At 40.4% G+C, this 18,889-nt stretch overlaps 1 long non-coding RNA gene across 3 annotated transcripts in view; it reads left to right on the plus strand.

The window, feature by feature from the left end:
* The first annotated feature begins 481 nt into the window (after positions 1-481).
* LOC132760725 (uncharacterized) overlaps positions 482-18,889 on the plus strand; it is a 53,044-nt gene continuing 34,636 nt past the window's right edge. For 2 of the 3 annotated variants that reach the window (XR_009629882.2, XR_009629881.2), the window contains exons 1-2: positions 482-574; positions 1,212-1,294. This is a non-coding gene — a long non-coding RNA (uncharacterized lncRNA). Of the gene's footprint in view, positions 575-760; positions 924-1,211; positions 1,295-18,889 lie in introns of those variants that run through there. The other variant, XR_010909872.1, reaches the window with a different exon arrangement.

Raw genomic sequence — 18,889 nt, forward strand, 5'->3', positions numbered from 1 at the left:
AACAATCAGGCACATCTAATCACCTCTCAACAAAAGATTGCCCCAGGCATTGCCAGGCCAACAAATTCTAATGAAGGTGGTCAGTTGAAACATTCACACCTAGCTCCAAAAGACAAGAGTTCTTTGGCCCACCCTGGTCATTCCACAGATATATAAACCCATTTCCCTACTTCCAACAGACCTCTCAACCTCAGAGGACGCTTGCCATAGATATAGGCGAAACGTCAGGAAAGAATGCCTCTAGAACATGGTCACATAGCCCGAAAGAAACCTACAACAACCCAACTAGGATAGGAACTCTTGTCTGAGCAAGGAAAGTAGAGAGCGCGCGCCTAAAGGCAGACAGGCGCGCGAGTGAACTCAGAAGCTCCCATTCCTTTTCCTATTGGTTGACGTCTACTGAACTCGGGGGCTGGTTGGCTGAGCGGCTTGCGCTTCTCGGGAGGGGATTGGAGGAGAATTAGCATGGGGAGGACGGAATTCCCGGGCAAAGCCGAAGGAGCCGCGAACAGCAGTGTGGCGGAGTCGCTCCCTGCAGGTGGGGCGGCTTAGCGCCCGCGCATGCGCACTTGGGGTGTGTATGAGAGCTCTTTTACAAACTTGGGCGAAAGGAGAGGGGAGCGTTGTTGCTGCTGGTGCTGCAGCTGTCAAGAGGAAGAAAGGGAGAAGAAGGGAAGCCAAGGAGACAAAGGGCAGGGCGAGGCTTTGCGAGGAGGAAAAGGAAGAAAGGAAGGGGGGGGGGGGGAGGGAAGAGAGAGAGAGAGAGGTGGAGCCTGGAATCCTTGGGGAAAAGCAGAAGGACACCAGGGAAAGTTGCGCCAGGATTATTATTGTTATTTCGTTTCCATTCCGCCAAACGCCAGAGCAGGAAGAAGCAATCCAAGCCCAACAAGAAGAAGAAAACCCCAACTTGGACCAGCAAGGTGGATTTCTGCCTCTGGGTGCATCTACACTGCGGAATTGACGCAGTTTGGAACCGCTTTAACTGCCTCGATCCCAGGATTTGCACTTTGCACTCTTTGGCAGAGAAGGCTCAAGACCTTGGGGGAACTCCAACTCCCAGGAGGCCTTGTCCTTTAAAGTGTTGTCAAGCTGCAGTGTGGATGCACCCCAGGAAGGAAGGGGTATCCCAAGACAGAGAAGATGATGAAGGGGGAAAGGGGCAAGTTGGCAAACTCCTGATTATTGTTGTTCCTTTGCTTTTATTCCAGAGGGAGAAATAACCCATCCCATCCAAGCTCAGAGGACATAATGGGTGACACAATGCATGGCTCAGGTGCTTCGGCAAAAAAAGGTATTGTATTTGCTGAGTTGGTGGCTGGCACTAATTCCAGTTTTCTCCTCCCTATCAGTAGTTTTGTGGGCAAGGGCATCCTATCCTTGAAGCCCCGGTGAGTAATAAAATGCATCCATACCAAATTTGGGCCCTCCAGGTGTTCTGGACTCCAACTCCCACCATTCCTCACAGCCTCAGGTCCCTTCCTTTCCCCCCTCAGCCGCTTAAGCTGCTGAGGGGGGAAAGGAAGGGACCTGAGGCTGTGAGGAATGGTGGGAGTTGGAGTCCAGAACACCCGGAGGGGCCAAGATTGCCCATGCTTGATACACCATAGCATTAGTCCAGTTTGACACAACTTTAGCTACCATGGAGCAATGGGAGTTGTAATTTTACAAGGCCTTGAGCCTTCTCTGCCCAAAGGTCAGCTGGTGCCTCACCAAACTACAAATCCCACAGTGCCCTAGCAGTTCAGGTGGTGCCAAACTATATTAATTCCATACTGCAGATCCTCCCAGGATGAGAGTTTATATTCCTGCCTATTTAAGATCGGAGCTGAATGGTAACTTTCTGAACTCTTCTAAAAGAGCTCGCTAAAAAGGCAGGTGTGACCTTGCATACTGTACGAAGCAAATTAATAGTGTTTTATAAGAGGAAATTCTGGATTTTTGATTGTACTAGACATAAACCTTTTCTATTGCTGTTCAGAAGTACCTTGAATCACTTCTGGATTTTTTTGGTGTGTACAATACAATATAAGTGGGTTCCTGAGTTAGTAAGCTCAACAAATATCCCACTTATACAGAAAATAGAATTCAACGTATAATTGTTTAAAGTTGTTATATAGTTCAAATTCACAGTATGTTGGTAATTACTGAGAAATTAAAAAGTATAATAAGTTTATATAATTATATGTTGAATTCTATTTTCTGTATAAGTCGGATATTTGAACTTTTTTTGGTGTGTGTCTGGAGTGACTTGAGAAACTGCAAGTCGCTTCTGGTGTGAGAGAATTGGCCGTCTGCAAGGACGTTGCCCAGAGGACACCCGGATGGTTGATGTTTTACCATCCTTTTGGTAGACTTTTCTCATGTTCCCGTATGGGGAGCTGGAGCTGACAGAGGGAGCTTAACCCACTCTCCCCGGATTCAAACCGCTGACTCTTTGGTCAGTAGTCCTGCTGGCACAAGGGTCTAACCCATTGCACCACCGGGGGCTCCACTTCTGGATTGATTTTAAGCTTTACTTTATTCAGTCTGTAATGGATTGCTGTGAGTTTTCCGGGCTGTATGGCCATGTTCTGGAAGCATTCTCTCCTGACGTTTCCCCCACATCTATGTCAGGCATCTTCAGAGGTTGTGAGGTCTGTTGGAAACTAGGCAAGTGAGGTATGTTTCTTAGATGTATGTAAACAAGGACTGAAACTCTCTCTAGGCAGATTTTCCGCTGAAATAGTAACAGTTCCTCACCTCCAGAGATCAAAATAATGAATTGCTTTTAGAGAAACCCTTAACACCAGAGGATACGGTTAACATCTTGTCCTGTGTTTGGTTGACCTTGCAAATAAGTCTAATAGGTTTTCAGGCCCCAGAGGGCACTCAGATTCATTATTCACAATGAGGATTTGGAGTACATTCTTGTAAAAGCACAGGAAAAGATTTCTACTTTTCTGCCTTTCCTAACAAATAGATGTTCTGCTCCAACAGAAGATCGAGTATCTGCAAAAGTATTCTTGTGTTATTGAAGACTTTCATGGCCGGAATCACTGGATTGCTGTGAGTTTTCCGGAGTGTATAGCCATGTTCCAGAAGCATTCTCTCCTGATGTTTCTCCCGCATCTATGGCAGGCACCCTCAAAGGTTGTGAGATCTGTTGAAAACTAGGCAAGAAGGGTTTATATATCTGTGGAAAGTCCATGGTGGGGGAAAGAACCCTTGTCTGTTTGAGGCAAATGTTAATGTAGCAATTGACCACCTTGATTAGCATTGAATGACCTTGCAGCTTCAAGGACTGGCTACTTACTGCCTGGGGAATCCTTTGTTGGGAAGTGTCAGCTGGCCCTGATTGTTTTCTGTCTGGAATTGTCCTGTTTTCTGAGTGTTGTTCTTTATTTACTGTAGAGAATGCTTCTGGAACATGGCCATACAGCCCAGAAAACTCACAGCAACCCAAAAGTATTCTTGTTTCTTGTACTTCCTTAAGTAAACTCTTAATATGTTTTGCAGTCTATCTGAGGATGCATCTACATTTTAGAATTAATGCAGTTTGACACCACTTGAATGCTATAGAAGTTTGATGAGTTATCTGACAAAGAAGGACATGGCAGTTACTGCAGTGTCAAACTCATTAATCTTACAGTGTAGATGCACCCAAAGTTTCCATTTTCTCCCCAAAGGTCTTTGCTTGAGCTATATAGATAAAATTCAGTGTAACGTACTGGTTGTGGTGAAGATTCTGGTTAGTACTGAAGACACAATGCATTAATCAATCAGTAAGAGGCCCAGCAATGTGATACTTTAGATACTTTAGATTAGAAGAGCTGAAATACAACAAAAACTTTGACTAAATCAAAAATACATTCCTAGCAGTGGGTTTTCTACCCTAAAGTATATGGGTTGCAATTGTGAAAAAAGTGTTGTTTTACATTTCTTTACACAACCCCCCCCCCCCCCAAACCCAGTGAAAAGAATCTTTAAATTCTTTCTAAAGCAGTTGCCTATTTGATTAAGCTCAACTAATAAGACAGTTCAGTATTCTGGCCAATAGTATAAATGCTAATTACTCTTTTGCAGGAAGCATTTCTGTATTTACAAACACAAATCATGTTGTTTGTGGGATTGTAGAGTACAGCTAGCCTTGTAGGGTCCCAGGGCCTCTTGAACGGACTTTCAGAAGACTTTCCTCTCTCCCACTCAAAAAGTATTGACATTTAATTGACCTTTGAAGGCTCGTTCTGTTAATCATACTCAAAAGCACTAAAGCTATGCTTGACTGATCTGGTGTTTCTTCCATTTAGTCGTGTTCGGCATATAAATTCTGCGGCATAATTGCTACTTATTGAGCAAGAGTTTCTTTTCTTTGCTGGAAAAGGGAGAGACTTTCTTTGCCCCAGGCAGAGCACTTGTAAGAGTAAGTCCGGATTCAGAATGCTTTCCTATCATTAGTCGGAGGGTGTGTCTTCTACCCAGGAAAGCAATGGAAATTCCTGTCTGCTTCAACTGCTTTTTTTAATGCTTCCTTGAGCAGTTTGCTGTAGTTAGATGGATAACCTTGAAAGTCCTCTGCCTCCTGTAAGCTGAAGCACATGTTCTTAAAAACTGTGTTCATGATCTGTTGTCCTTAAAGTATATTTTCCTGGCATAATTAATGCTTTAGTTTCCTGGCATGCTTAATGTGGCAGATAACTGCCTGCATCAGAGTCTGTTGGAAGACGTATTTACACTAAACTTTGCAACCAATATATTTAGTGTGATGCATTTACAGTAAATTATGAAGCACTGGAACGAAAGCACGTATTATACTTGCACTTGTGTAGTTCAGTCTTGTCTGTAACCTGCCAAAAGCATGTGCAGACATAGGCTTTTTTTCTCTTTTGGGTGCATTTATGTATTTAGTATATTTATATACCGCCTTTCTCACCCCTGGAGAGACTCAAGGCAGATTGCAACATATTAATGGCAAGAATTCAATGCCAACATACATATAATAAAATAAAATCACAATAACTAATCACTGACATATAACTTTAAATTAAAATCATTAAAACCATTAAACATAGGCATATAGAACTTGTAAACACTAAGACAAAACATTAAACATCCTAATATAAATATGAAAAACACATGATCCAAAAATCATGTGTATTGAGGAATGTCTATTGAACCAGTTAACCTATATTAGTTGCTTTTTGAACATATAACTTTGATCTGTCCTTTTGTATCTTCAGCACTTGCAAAGAGAAGGTTGCATCTGCACTGTAGAACTAATGCAGTTTGACACCACTTTCATTGCTATGGCTCAATGCTATGAATTCCTGGGAGCTGTAGCTTTACAAGGTCTTTTGCCATCTCTTCCAGAGTGCTGATGTCTCACCAAACTTCCAACTCCTACAAGTCCATAACAGTGAGTAATTAAGCGGTGTCACATTGCATTCATTCTACAGGGTAGGTGCATCCCAAGTGCCAATTCTCCATGCCATTCATTTCAAGGGGAGTTTTTAAAAAACTTGATCATCCAGTGCCTACATTCTAAAGTAATGCCCATAGGGTTTTTTGCAGTTTTCCACTATAGCTGAAAAGTTCAGTTTCTAAGTACTTTGTTTAAAATGCTTGTGGCAAAAGCACAATGTGCTAAGACAAACTTGAAGCCGTTTTCCAAACTCAAGTTTTGTTTGCATGACCGGGATTCTCCATAAACTGCGGGCTAATTATTTAGCCACTTAAGCATACATAGGCATGTACAGATTAAAATTTAAGAGGCTTATGGTACCAGAGACATAAATGCATCAACACTACAATTAATGCTGTTTAGCACCATTTTAACTGCTATGACTCAATGCTACGGAGTCATGGGAGCTGGAGTTTTGCAAGGTCCCTAACCTTCTCTGTCAAGTAGGGCTGGTGCAACTCCCATGATCCCATAGCATTGAGTCGTGGTGGTTAAAGCGGTGTCAAAGTTCAATTCTGTAGTGTACTTGCACCCTGAGATGCCTTACAGTCCGATCTCATAAGGTCATAGTTTGACATTCAAATGCAAAGTTAGGCTGTATGTGTAATCAAGATTTAGTTCTCAGCTGTGAAACCCTCTGCCTGTGAGACCCTCAAAATTTGCAGTTTGTGCCTCTTGAGAACTAAGGTTGCCACTTAACCTGTCCCCAGCACAGTCATTTAGATGAGAGGTACATGGTGACCTATGAGACATTATACATTACTTTATGTTTAGCCTTGCCAACTCTTAAGTCACATGGCACAACTCTTGCCACATCTTTGGAATCTACTCTTTAGACTTATGTCGGCCAAAGATGTAGGATGCATATTAGGAATGGAGAAGATTTAGTTGGAATTGATAATGAAAGCTTACCTATGCCTCTGTAAACTTACCATATGTAGGAAGACATACTGTTACTTCAAGAATCTTTCCACTTAATGAGGCATTTTCAGAGACACATAAAGTGTGTACAAAACAAGTTTGGATTTTTGAAATGCGAACAGTTAAAATACACACAGCTGAAAAATATGCATAAATATGTAGCTTAAGAAAATGCATCGCTTAAGTTAAATGTATCAATAAATGTGCATGCTAGCAAAAAAATTTTTTTTATAAATGCATTGATTTCCATGTCAAAGCTTCCCATATGAAACTGTGTCAGGAAGAAAATGTACATGAGATTCAGAGAAAAGAAGCAACATAGAGAGATTTTATTTTTCCTGTTGAGATCTAGATGTTTGGTATCTACCATCACAACTTCCCCACCTCCTACAAGCCTATTTTTTATCTGCAAGGAAATCCCATTGAACAAGAGGGAGTTTTCAATACACATACAGGTATAACTCAGTTAATGAAGTAGAGGTGTTTCTTGACGGCACTTGTTTAATATAAACATTGGTGCTAGAAGTGGAAATAACATGGAAAAAATAGGGAAAGGTTCATACACTACAGACAACAAAGACTGCTTCAACATATTTCAGCAAACTTTCCCCCTCAAAACTAATGTTATTCACATATGGAACAAAGCCACTATGGTACATCTGCACTGAACTCTTAATGTGGGATTTATTAAGTTATTTATCGTGCCAGAAAAAAATTGGGAGTACAATTATAATGTATTTAAAAGAACGCAAACAAAATTAAAAACTTGGCAGTATACTAGATTTCCTTTGACCAGACGCTGGCCACTTGGAGTACCTCTGGTATTGCTGTGAGATGTCCTCCATTGTGCATGTGAAGGGGCTCAGACTGCATTGTAGTAGTTTGTCATTGTAGTGGTTTGCTCTTCTCCACACTTGCATGTTGTGCACTTTTTGGCCCCATTTCTTATACTTGGGTCTGCATCTTATAGGGCCAGAGCACAGTCGGTTCAGTGCCTTCCAAGTCGCCCAGTCTTCTGTGTGCCTGGAAAGGATTTTCTCATTTGGTTTCAGCCACTGATTGAGGTTCTGGTTTTTAGCCTGCCACTTTTGGACTCTTGCTTGCTAAGGTGTTCTTGCAAGTATCTTTGTAGATCTTAGAATGCCATTTCTTGATTTAAGGTGTTTGCGTGCTGGCTGATATCTGAACAGAGGATAGGATGAAATGTGGTATGAAAGAAACAGAGAAAAAAGTGATTTGAACTTAATTATTTCCATTTTGGTAGTGAAGATCATAGATCTATTCTTTTTCAGCAGTCCATGGTAGCTGGTAAAGTAGACTAATCTGCTTTCTCCCTTTCTTTCTGTTTTGTTCTTCATAAATGCTCAATCCATCATTCTGGAGGCAGCTGTTTACCTGTTGTGCACACAACTACACTAGAATAGAATGGAACCTCATTCTTTTCCTGTTGTTTACTTTAGACATGCTTCTGCAATGCAACCCAACCCTGGAGGTGGTCTTTCTCCAGTTCTCCTCTAGCATAGTCCTGATATTGGTGCAGAAAAACAATTACAACTAGTAGGGAAGCAAGAGAGGTCTGGACTGGATTCCCATAAAAAGACTGTGTAGAAAGGAACTTCTTTGTCTGAGGTTTTGTTCACTTGAAATATGCCTGTACTGTATATGAAATTGTACAGTGTGGCGCACAGTACAAATAGGTTGAAGCATATAATAGGCCTTTGCCATTGAGGCTGAGCACCAAAATTGCTTCCCGATCGGCTAGATCAGTCCTGGGCAAACGACTTAGGAATTGTGGGAGTTAAAGTCCAAAACACCTGGAGAGCCGAAGTTTGCCCAGGTCTGGGCTAGATTGTCACCATGGTCTCAAACTGATGATTCATGCACAGTGCATCCTTCAGATCAGGTTGTATTATTTTAAACCCATTTGGTTCTAGTAGTGTTTAATAGTACTTGGCACCCATGGAGGTGAATTTAGACTAGTAATATCTGAGTACAACATAAATGTGCAGCTATTCCTGAATTTTAGGCTACCAAATACCACAGAACTGAGATCTTAGCTTGGATATCAGGTCAGTAATTGGAAATTGACTACAGGCGTTTACAGTTAACTTGCTTGTTGTAAATTGAATGGATAATATGGAACTGTTCACATAATCGAGTAAAGGAATCTTCCTAATCCTTATTCTGAATCAATTCCTTGTTTCTCCTGGCGATTTTGAGAGCAAGATTATCAGTAAATGAAGAGCATGTCCATAAATACAGGTTAAGCCAGTAAAATACAAGGTAAATAAGTCTATCTGATTGTTGATGCCTTTTTCCGATGTGGTTTCCAAAAAGTTTCATGTACATGTTGCCTTGTCTGTGTCTGTGGATATCTTTAATTTTTATATAGATTGTAATGTACTTTGGTTCTATAGAAATGAAATTTGATTCAGTTTAAATTTTCATTCATTCTTTTACTATATATAGGGAAATATCTTGGAATTCAATGGGATGAGGCAAAAACATAAACCGTGAAGCCAAGTCTCTACTGAAAATGGCCTGTTCTCCCTCTCCTGCTAACTGTGAGCAAAGGAAGCTGTCTCTTGTGATTCAGTACTTTTCATATGTTACAAATGAATCACTGTTGATATCAGGTTAACATAACTATCTGTTGATATCATGTAGTAGCAGGAAGTCTCCAGTAGAGCACTTCTAGGAAGACATCTTTGTGTAGGCTATGAAGCTGACTTTCCCAAGATGACATTAGTCTTTTAGCTGGGAGGTATTCTTTCTGTGGCTCACTCATGATGTTTTTCTGGATGTGTCTTGATAAAGGTGATGTACTGCTTCTCACTCCAGCCTGAATTAACTATTGTAGGAGGCTGGATCTGGCTTCTTAAGTCTGTAGAACTTATAATTGAGGCAACATTTCTTATGACAGAAATTTTCTCATACAACTCACCTTTCAATGCCAGGACAACATAGTTACATTTATATAGCAATGGGTTAAACCCTTGTGCTGACAGGACTGCTGATTGAAAGGTCGGTGGTTCGAATCCTAGAAGCAGGGTAAGCTCCCATCTGTTAGCTCTAACTTCCCATGCGGGGACATGAGAGACGTTTCCCACAGGATGGTAAAACATCCAGGCATGCCCTGGGCAACGTCCTTGTATATGGCCAATTTTCTCACACGAGAAGCGACTTGCAGTTTCTCAAGTCGCTTCTGACACACACACACCACACACACACACAAATTAAAACTGTGCATTTGAACATAGCCATATGGCTGATATGGCCCTAAGAGTGACATCCCTGTTGTAGGTAATAGATTTAATATGGTGTAGTGTAAGATGTAATCTCATCTGGTCTGGGATGCTAAGAAAGATCAGTTCTTAGCTGTAGGCTATATTTCAGAGGAAGGAACTGAGTATTCCTTTCCTAAGAAAGCTCTTTAAAAAATTGGGATCGCCATAAGCTGACAGGTAACTTGAAGGTACATACACACACAAGTATGGTTCATTTGCCTATTGTAGAAATTTAATTACTAGCAGTGGTGATCTCTTACAGAAATGTTTACATTTTTACTTTTGTATGTGGAAGAGGAATATGCATTGTCAGCTCAGTCATTTAAGTTTTGCTTCTTATGCATACACATGTGCTAAGTCCCAACTTGTATATGACTATTCAAAGGTAAATCCCTTTTAGTGCAGAGGACCATATACCGTTGGCGGTGTGTGTAGATTTTCAGCTTAATACACTGTCCATTTTCAAGGGGTAGAGAAAGATTTTTTCTCCTTCAGTACATACAGTGAGTTATTAGGTAGTGAGTTATTGGGTAGTTCTCTGTGGCCCCTTCCACCCAGCTGAATAAAATTCCATATTTTCCGCTTTGAACTGGAATATATATAGCAGTGTGGACTCAGATAACCCAGTTCAAAGCAGATATTGTGGGGTTTTCTACCTTGATATTCTAGGTTATGTGGCTGTGTAGAAAGGACCTGAGAGTCAGAACTTAGAAAAATAGTTTTTTGGACAACATCTCCAAGTATTCTTCAGATGTGCTAATGTCACATAATATGGTGGTGCCAGTAGATTAAGTGGATTTTAAAAAGTAAGTAGATGAGACGTCTGTCAGTGATTATTATCATGGAGAGCTAAATAGCGCTTGCTGGAGAAGAACAGTATGATCAAGCTCTGGAACCTTATGTAGACCAATCTGAATTCCTTGATGGAAGAAAAGCTATGTGTTACACACAATATACTGGTTGATAAAAACAAGATGTTGCAGTTATATCAACTTAGATGCAACAGTGTTTTTTTTCTTGCTCAGCTTCTTATGGAGAAGCATATTTTTAGTGTCATAAAAATACAAACATCTATCCTTTGAAGACAGTTTTCTTAGCTGAAAGGATCTGTGCTATTGAATGTGTATGGTGCATTTTTTACAGGTTGCCATACTGAACAAGTTATGCAAGCAAGGAATCTAATACTGAAATATCATTTTAAAAAAGTTTGGATCAAATGCTAATACACTTAATCTCCCAAAACTTTTCAACTCAGTGAGACCTGTAAGATACCTTCTGTAGCTAACCTTTTAACTGGACATAATAGTTGAAAGCGGAAGGTCATAAAGCCTTTACGATCTGATAAAGAGATAAAACTATGCAAGGCTATAAACCAGAACATTTCAAGTGCATTTTAAGACAGAAAAGAGAATTGCTTAATTTCCATTGAGCAAAAGGGACCGCATTTGACCAATGTCTGGCTGCTGTGATGGGCTGGATGAGGGCTAACAAACTGAAGCTTAATCCTGACAAAACAGAGGTCCTCCAGGTCAGTCGTGGGGCTGATTGGGATATAGGTTGGCAGCTTGTGCTCGACGGGGTCACGCTCCTCCTTAGGACACAGGTCTGTAGTCTTGGGGGCCCCTTCTGGACTCTGCTCTGATGCTTAATGCCCAGATGTTGCCGGTGGCTGGGAGAGCCTTTGTGCAATTAAAGCTTGTATGCCAGCTGCACCCATATCTCTTGAAGTCTGACTTGGCCATAGTGGTCCATGCCCTAGTTACTCCAGATTGGATTACTGCAATGCACTCTACGTGGAGCTGTCTTTGAAGATGGCTGGAAACTACAGTGGGTTTAAAGATCTGCAGCCAGATTATTAATGGGAGCTAGTTACAGGGAGTGGTAAACCCCTCTGTTCAAACGGCTCAATTGGTTGCCAATAAGTTTCTGGTCCAAATACGAAGTGCAAGTTATCACCCATAAAGTCATAAACGGTTTGGGACCTGCCTATCTTCATGGTCGCATCTTCCCCTATGAACAAGCACGTACTCTAAGCTCATCTGGGGAGGCTCTTCTCTCGCTTCCATCGCCATCACAAGCGCGGTTGGTGGGGACGAGGGAAAGGGCCTTCTTTGTGGTTGCCTCTCGGCTCAGGAACTCTCTCCCTAGGGAGATCAGACAGGCCCCCACTAAAAACTTGGTTGTTCCGTTGTGCCTTTGATTGGGCAGCTTACCATAGAATTTCCCGGCCTTATCTAAGCTCCTGCACTTTAGCTTGGTCGCTTTCTAGCACATCTAACACTTTAATCGTTTAAGGGCATTAGCCTCCTAGCCCAGCCCTCCGATTGTCGCACTTTCCCTTGGCTCTATGTAGGAATCATCGCACCTAAGAATCATGAGTCCGAACACATCTTTTATTTGTTCAGCCATGACATTGTTTTTGTATTGTTTTATGATGTTATCTGATTATGATGTTTATTGATTTTTGTTACTGATTGTATTTTTTGTGCTTGTTTTTAACCTGTATTTGTTGGGCATGTCCCTTTGTAAGCTGCCCTGAGTCCCTTCGGGAAGATGGAGACAAGGTATAAAAATAAAGTTATTGTTGTATTCTTTGGAATCAGAATCCACGGTTTAAGAACCAGTGCTCTAGATCCTGAAACTCTGTCAGAATAAGTCTGTTCACTACAATGATTCTGTGTCAGTCTAAAACAGTGGTTCTCAACCTTCCTAATGCCGCAACTCCTTAATACAGTTCCTCATGTTGTGGTGACCCTCAACCATAAAATTATTTTCATTGCTACTTCATAACTGTAAGTTTGCCACTGTTATGAATTGTAATGTAAATATCTGATATGCAGGACCAAATTCACTGGACCAAATTTGGGACAAATACCTGATATGCCCAAATTTGAATACTGGTAGAGTTGGGGGGGGGGGGGGCAGGATTGATTTTGTCATTTGGGAGTGGTTGTTGCTGGGATTTATAGTTAACCTACAATCAAAGGGCGCTTCCCCCTGCCCCCTCCCTCCAGTCTCGCACGCTCCCCCTTGCCTGCAAGTGTGTACCATACTGTCATGAGCCAAGCACGCCTGCTCTCCCCTCCCCACTTGGAGTCTCAAAAACAGGCCCTCGCCTTGGCTGAGAGGCTAGCCAATCACAGCAAGAGGAGGGCATTTGGTGGGAAGATCTGCTGTCTGTTTCCAGAAAGGAAGAGAAGGACAGGTGGAGAGATCTTCAGCCTTCTTTGCTAAGGGGTTCCTAAGAAATATGTGTTATCTGATGTTCTTTGGTGACCCCTTTGAAACCCCCTTGCGCCCTCCCATGGGTCTTGACCGCCGTATTGAAGAAATGCTGGTCTGAAAAAACTTAACTATAGGTTATTTTATCCAAGTGCAATTTAACAATAGTAATCTGTTTTGCAGATTTTGAACTTGCAAATTTTAGAATACATTCCTCAGTTACTCACTTAACATCAACATTTAAGTTTGAAGTGGTTTGGATCTTGTAAGGTTTACTTCCTATACAAATATTTTAAACAGTTAAAATGTTTTACATTTACTAGACAATAAGTTAATCTGAAATTGCTCAGTTGATTAGGTGTAATATATTAACAGAATTTGAACTGTATAACCTTGAATATAATAATGGCAGTGTTTCAGTTGCTAAATCATATTTATAGCTAATTAACCATGTGAATATCCAGGTCTTTTCTTGTTCTTCCCATTGTTTTCACATATAATTTCCTGAGTTACATCTGGGAATAGGAATCTTCTACATTAATGCAATTTTATAGGCTATAATTTTACATTAAAAGGTTTTAATTTTCTTTTAAACGGGAAGTACATTTGTCCGTCTGTGCAAATACCCCTTTCCTGTCAAATTCATAGATTTCTGATGAGGTGAGGGATCTCATAATATAGTAGAGAAAAGGTTATAAATCACATTGTGGGGGCAATATATATGTGATCAAATTATAAAATTAACCCTGCATTTGGATTAGGAATTGCTTTACAAATAAAGTAAGGGCTATGGGCATTGCATAGAACTTGGAAGGTTTAACAACTTAGGTCTGTGCAAGTTTACTGCGAGTGTTGTTGAAGGCTCTCATGGCCAGAATTACTGGGTTGTTGTAAGTTTTCCGGGCTGTACGGCTATGTTCCAGAAGGATTTTTTCCTGACATTTTGCCTGCATCTATGGCAGGCATCCTCAGAGTAATTCCTATTTTGCTCGGTAGGATCCTATATAATTTGACATAGAATTCAAATGTAAGACATCTACTTATTTTGATGCAGTAGATCTTTCCATTCTACGCGATGATCCCCTTTTTCCCTAAGTTGCCAAGAGTGAACTTCAGGACTTGAAAGTGAAGGATATTATTGCATTCCTTTTGCTGTGGCATCATCTAAAGATCCTTTGTAGTTGGTTTGATATAGTAAAGAGAATTCTCAGTTTTACAGAGTGCAAAAGGCAGATTTCCTTAAAACTCTGTAATGCAACATCGAAGTAAGTAATAATATATATAATGTTGTATTGGCTGTGAGAATAATTAAATGTGTAGTTGAAAAGTAGCTAGAAGTGCTACATCCTATTCCCAGGATGCTTCTGGTCTGTAGACTTGGGAACATTTTGCAGATTTTTTTTAACTTTGAGCAAAATACTCTCATGAGATTTTGCAAAGTGCTTTTACAGTTCACTGGAGTTTTGGCAAGAACTCCAAGTGAAAAATTCTGGTGTGTGTGTCTATGTACACAGACGTAATCACAGTAGCAAAGACTTGCACATGGAACTCATTTTAGAAATCTAAACTGAATAACTTGGAAGGAAATTATTTAAGAGCTGTTTCAAGTCATTAGACAACAAGTGTTTTGCTTCTTAGTTGAAGAATTCCAAAATAAATTCTCTTAAACATATTTAGTCTGTTGGCAGTGGATTTTGGCATGACGCTAATGTGGAGAATATATTTGTGTGTGAGAAAGAACTGTGGTGCGTGGAGTATGCAATAATCTGCTCTCTTGATCTATAATTGCAAGTTTTACTACTGAAGACAAATGGTTTGCCAACTCTGAGCTGAAGTGAATGTTAGAGTATTGCCAACTTGGCATTGTTCGATGCAGAACATTTTAATGTTGTCCTAACCTTAGAAAAGCCCATTCTAGCCCAGTGCTATTCTTTAACTTTAAAAAAAAAATTCCTTTGTTTATTAAACCGATTAACATATCTAGACACAGGAATACCTTCCATTAATGCCTGAATTATTAATGAAAAATTGAATAGTTTCTTCTTTACTTCTAAATGTCTAGTTAGCATGTACAGTGCTCTAGAATCTACACATTTATGGTGACAATTCTAATGAAATTACTGGATTTTAGTAAGTAAACTTTTACTTCTTTTACCTGCACTTCATCCACTTCCCCAGCCGTATGATACGCTGTTTGCACTATCCCTCACTCACCTCCTTTTAATTGATTAGGTCCATTGTTAGCACTCCTGGCCATTACTATTGTTGAACTTCAAGTGATGGAGCTCTGATGTATTCGGTTTTATATTTTATTTTTAGTGTGTTCTATCAGGTTTTTTGTATTTTATGATGTTTTTACTTTATTTTTATTTTATTTCGTATTTTTATTTTCTCTATTTTGATTATAAAGTTATAGTTATGTTGTTTTCTATTGTCTAATGTGTTTTGTCCTGGTGTAAACCATTTGTAAGGATTTTCTTTGGGCACTGAATGTCTGCCATATGTGTTGGAAACCGCTGAGTCCCTTCAGAGAGATAGGGCAGTCTATAAATAAAGATGATGATGATGATTATTATTATTATTACATTCAGATTTTTTGCATATCTAAGTATCTTTAATGCACCTGAATCATTATGAAAATTAGGAAATATTATGCAGAAACAAGCGTGTAGAAACTGCAAGTTGTTTCTAGTGTGAGAGAATTGGTCGTCTGCAAGGAAGTTGCCCAGGGGACGCCTGAATGTTTTGATGCTTTACCATCCTTGTGAGAGGCTTCTCGCATGTCCCCGCATGGGGAGCTGGAGCTGACAGAGGGAGCTCATCCACGCTCTCCTCAGATTCGAACATCTGGCCTGTCGGTCTTCAGTCCTGCCAGCACAAGGGTTTTAACCCATTGTGCCACTTTGTAATAGAGTTATTACAAAGCAAGAGAAAGGTACACATATAGTTGCCAAGGTGTAAACTTGGGTTTAGTTAGTGAATGTGCTCACTGGTTGTTTAGATTCTGGCCATGATCTATAGAATAATGTAAATAAATTTTTGCAAGTAGGTTTCTTCCAAATCAGGAATGAAAGGGTAGACCATCCCAGTTGGCTGACTCAGGTGTCAGTAGAATTATTCTGTGTGAATACATCTCTGTTGTAATCCCTTGACCCAAGATTTTATTTCTTTGATGACATTGCTTTTCCCTTTATCTAATGAATAATGCCATTATTTTGCTCTTTTCATCAATAAGTCTTTTCATTAATTTGACAGTCAGCTACTTTAAATTTGAATTGGTCTTGATAGAATAATCACAAATGAAAGCAGTATTTTCAAAGAAAGCTTCAGAATAAATTTATTTCTCTTGTCTGGAACATTTTAATAACTCATAAGATAGGACCCTAATCTGTACAATAATGCTATCCACATGGACAGAAAACATTGCACACTGTAATGCTAGTAACTTGCACAACGGGGCCCCTACTTGTACTGTAAAAACTTGAAACACTTCAGACATGACCTTGCTCTGACTTTGATATAGATATGATCTGTTTGATGTCTGACAGGGAGCTTATACACATGGAAAGTGAAATGGCATATTGTTGACATAATGTCCTTCATCTAATGAATTCAAACAACCGAGAACTTGTATTCTTTCAACATATTAGAAGGAGATAATGTACCTGCAGAATGAAAGGCTAATCTCCAGCTTGTGACAAAGCATAATTAAACTAAAATAACTTGCTTCTCTTCATGACTTACTTGGGAAGGGTGTTGTTAACATGTGATTTGTGTATGCTTTCTTTCTTTCTCTGTTGGTACTCGGACACCTGGCGCTTTCTGCTTCACAAAACCAGGATGTAACGTGTTAACTTTATAGACCCCCGAAGAAAGTATTCTCGTTGAATTGAGCACCATGGTGTGAATCTCAAAGCTCGGTCAGAAATCTGTTCTAAGCTACACAGAGAAAGTTGATCCTTGTGCGGAGTGGTATAGGGATGCCAAGCGCTAAGAATCCCTGGAATGCACAGCACTCAAAGTTTGCTTTGTTCCCTTAGTGACTTGACCCATTGAGAAAAATGTGGTTCCCTAGGCGGCTTTAATAGCTCCAACTCGAGTAGTGAATAAAAGGAACCAACCCCTGGTGCAATGTTGCTTGTTTTCACCTGCTGCCTAGAAGATGGATTTTCTTAACCTTGGTGTGGAAAAGATCTAACCTTGAGCTTTCGAAAGAGTGATTTATGTTGATTCTGCATATTTGTCAGTTGTAGTAAATAGCATGGCAAGTCCTTGCATTCCAAATAACTATAACACTCCCACAAGCCTGCTTACTTTGAGTCAGTCTAACTGCCAATATTGTAGGGAGTGGGGGAGTAACAAGCAACCCTTTCCTCTTGACAGCTTCATTTTAACCTGCTGATTTACTATAAGTAATTGCTGTAATGATAAATTCTTGGGAAGTGGTTCCCAGGCAGTTGCAAGCTTATATCAGATCTCTCTTGTTTATAGGATATTTGCAGCTCAGTTAAGTCAGTTCCCAATGAGTATTGATGTGAGTGGCAACCAGTGACTATTCAGGAATGTAAAAGATCCTTGATAGATCCTTTTGATAGCCTTGCGATCTATACCCACCGATTTGGGAAGGTGATTGTACAAGGGGCTGATGATAAGTTTTTGGCTTTACCCAGAAAGAAATGAGATAGGAAGATGAAACTTTACATTTATCCCACATACTCTCCACTGATATCAGCACACTTTTTACATCGGTATTCCAAGTCCTGTAAGCCTTGCAAAAAGAAGGATTTTGGTTGTGCCTCAAACCAACCATCTGTAGCAGCCATCTGTAGCATTTCAGAAATGGTGTGAAATTTGGTACCCTTGAGGTGTTTCTTCAGGCTTGGAAATAGATGATAGTCGGAGGGAGCTAGATCTGGTGAATCAGGTGGGTGGTCAACCAGCTGGAAGCCTAACTCCACCAGTTTGGCCATGGTCACTTGTGGAATGTGAGCGGAGACGTCTTGCAGGAACATGATCCCTTTAGATAGCTTGCCATACCTTTTGGCCTTCAGAACTGCCTTCAGTGGTCCAAAAGTTCAATGTAATACCTTGCATTGATAGTGGAACCATTTTGAAGGTAGTCCACTAGCAGCACGCCCTCCTTATCCCAGAACACAGACGCCATCATCTTTGTAGCTGATTTTTGCACGCTGAACTTCATTGGATGAGGAGACCCATGGTGCCTCCACTCTTTTGACTGCTCCTTGGTTTCAGGGTCATACAAATAAATCCAGGTCTCATCCATAGTGACCAGTTAATCCAGGAGGTTCTTATCAGTCCGGAAACGCTGACAAATGGACCGGGAAGTTTTCACTCGCATGCTTTTCTGATCTGTTGTCAAACATTTGGGGACTCACTTCATATTCAAATGTTCATGGATAATGACACGAACACGTTCATGAGAAATCCATATGATGCCTGCTATTCCTTAGCTGAAATTCGTCGATTTTCCAGTATGAAGTTGGCCACAGCCTTGGCGATCTCTGGAACAACCACTCTCAGTCATTCAGGACGTTCCTCATCACTGGTGCTGAAGTGGCCCTCTTTAAATTTTGCAACCCAGTTCTTAACTGTAGAATATGAAGGGCATTGATCCCCCAATGTCTGCGACATATTGCCATGAATGTCATGGACTTTCCTTGCAGAAACAAGAATTTTATCACTCCTCTGCTCTCATTTGCTATGAATATTGCCTTAGACTCTGCCATTTTGTTTTCCCGTATGTCTAGATTACTGTTTCGATAAGCTACAAACACAAAATTTTGAAAACATATAAAAGACACATAAGGCTTTCATGTGATGTAACATTTATTAACATAGAAACAAAACAAGAACCCAAGGCCAAGGACTTATCAGCAACCCCTCATATTACCTTCTTTCCCCAATGTGTATCCCAGTCATAAGAAACTGTCTGCATGACTTTGACTACTGAATTTGTAACACCTTAGGAAAACTGTACGTAGTATACTGGGTTTAAATA

Source organism: Anolis sagrei, chromosome 1 (genome assembly GCF_037176765.1).
Source record: "Anolis sagrei isolate rAnoSag1 chromosome 1, rAnoSag1.mat, whole genome shotgun sequence".
Taxonomy (NCBI): Eukaryota; Metazoa; Chordata; class Lepidosauria; order Squamata; family Dactyloidae; genus Anolis; species Anolis sagrei.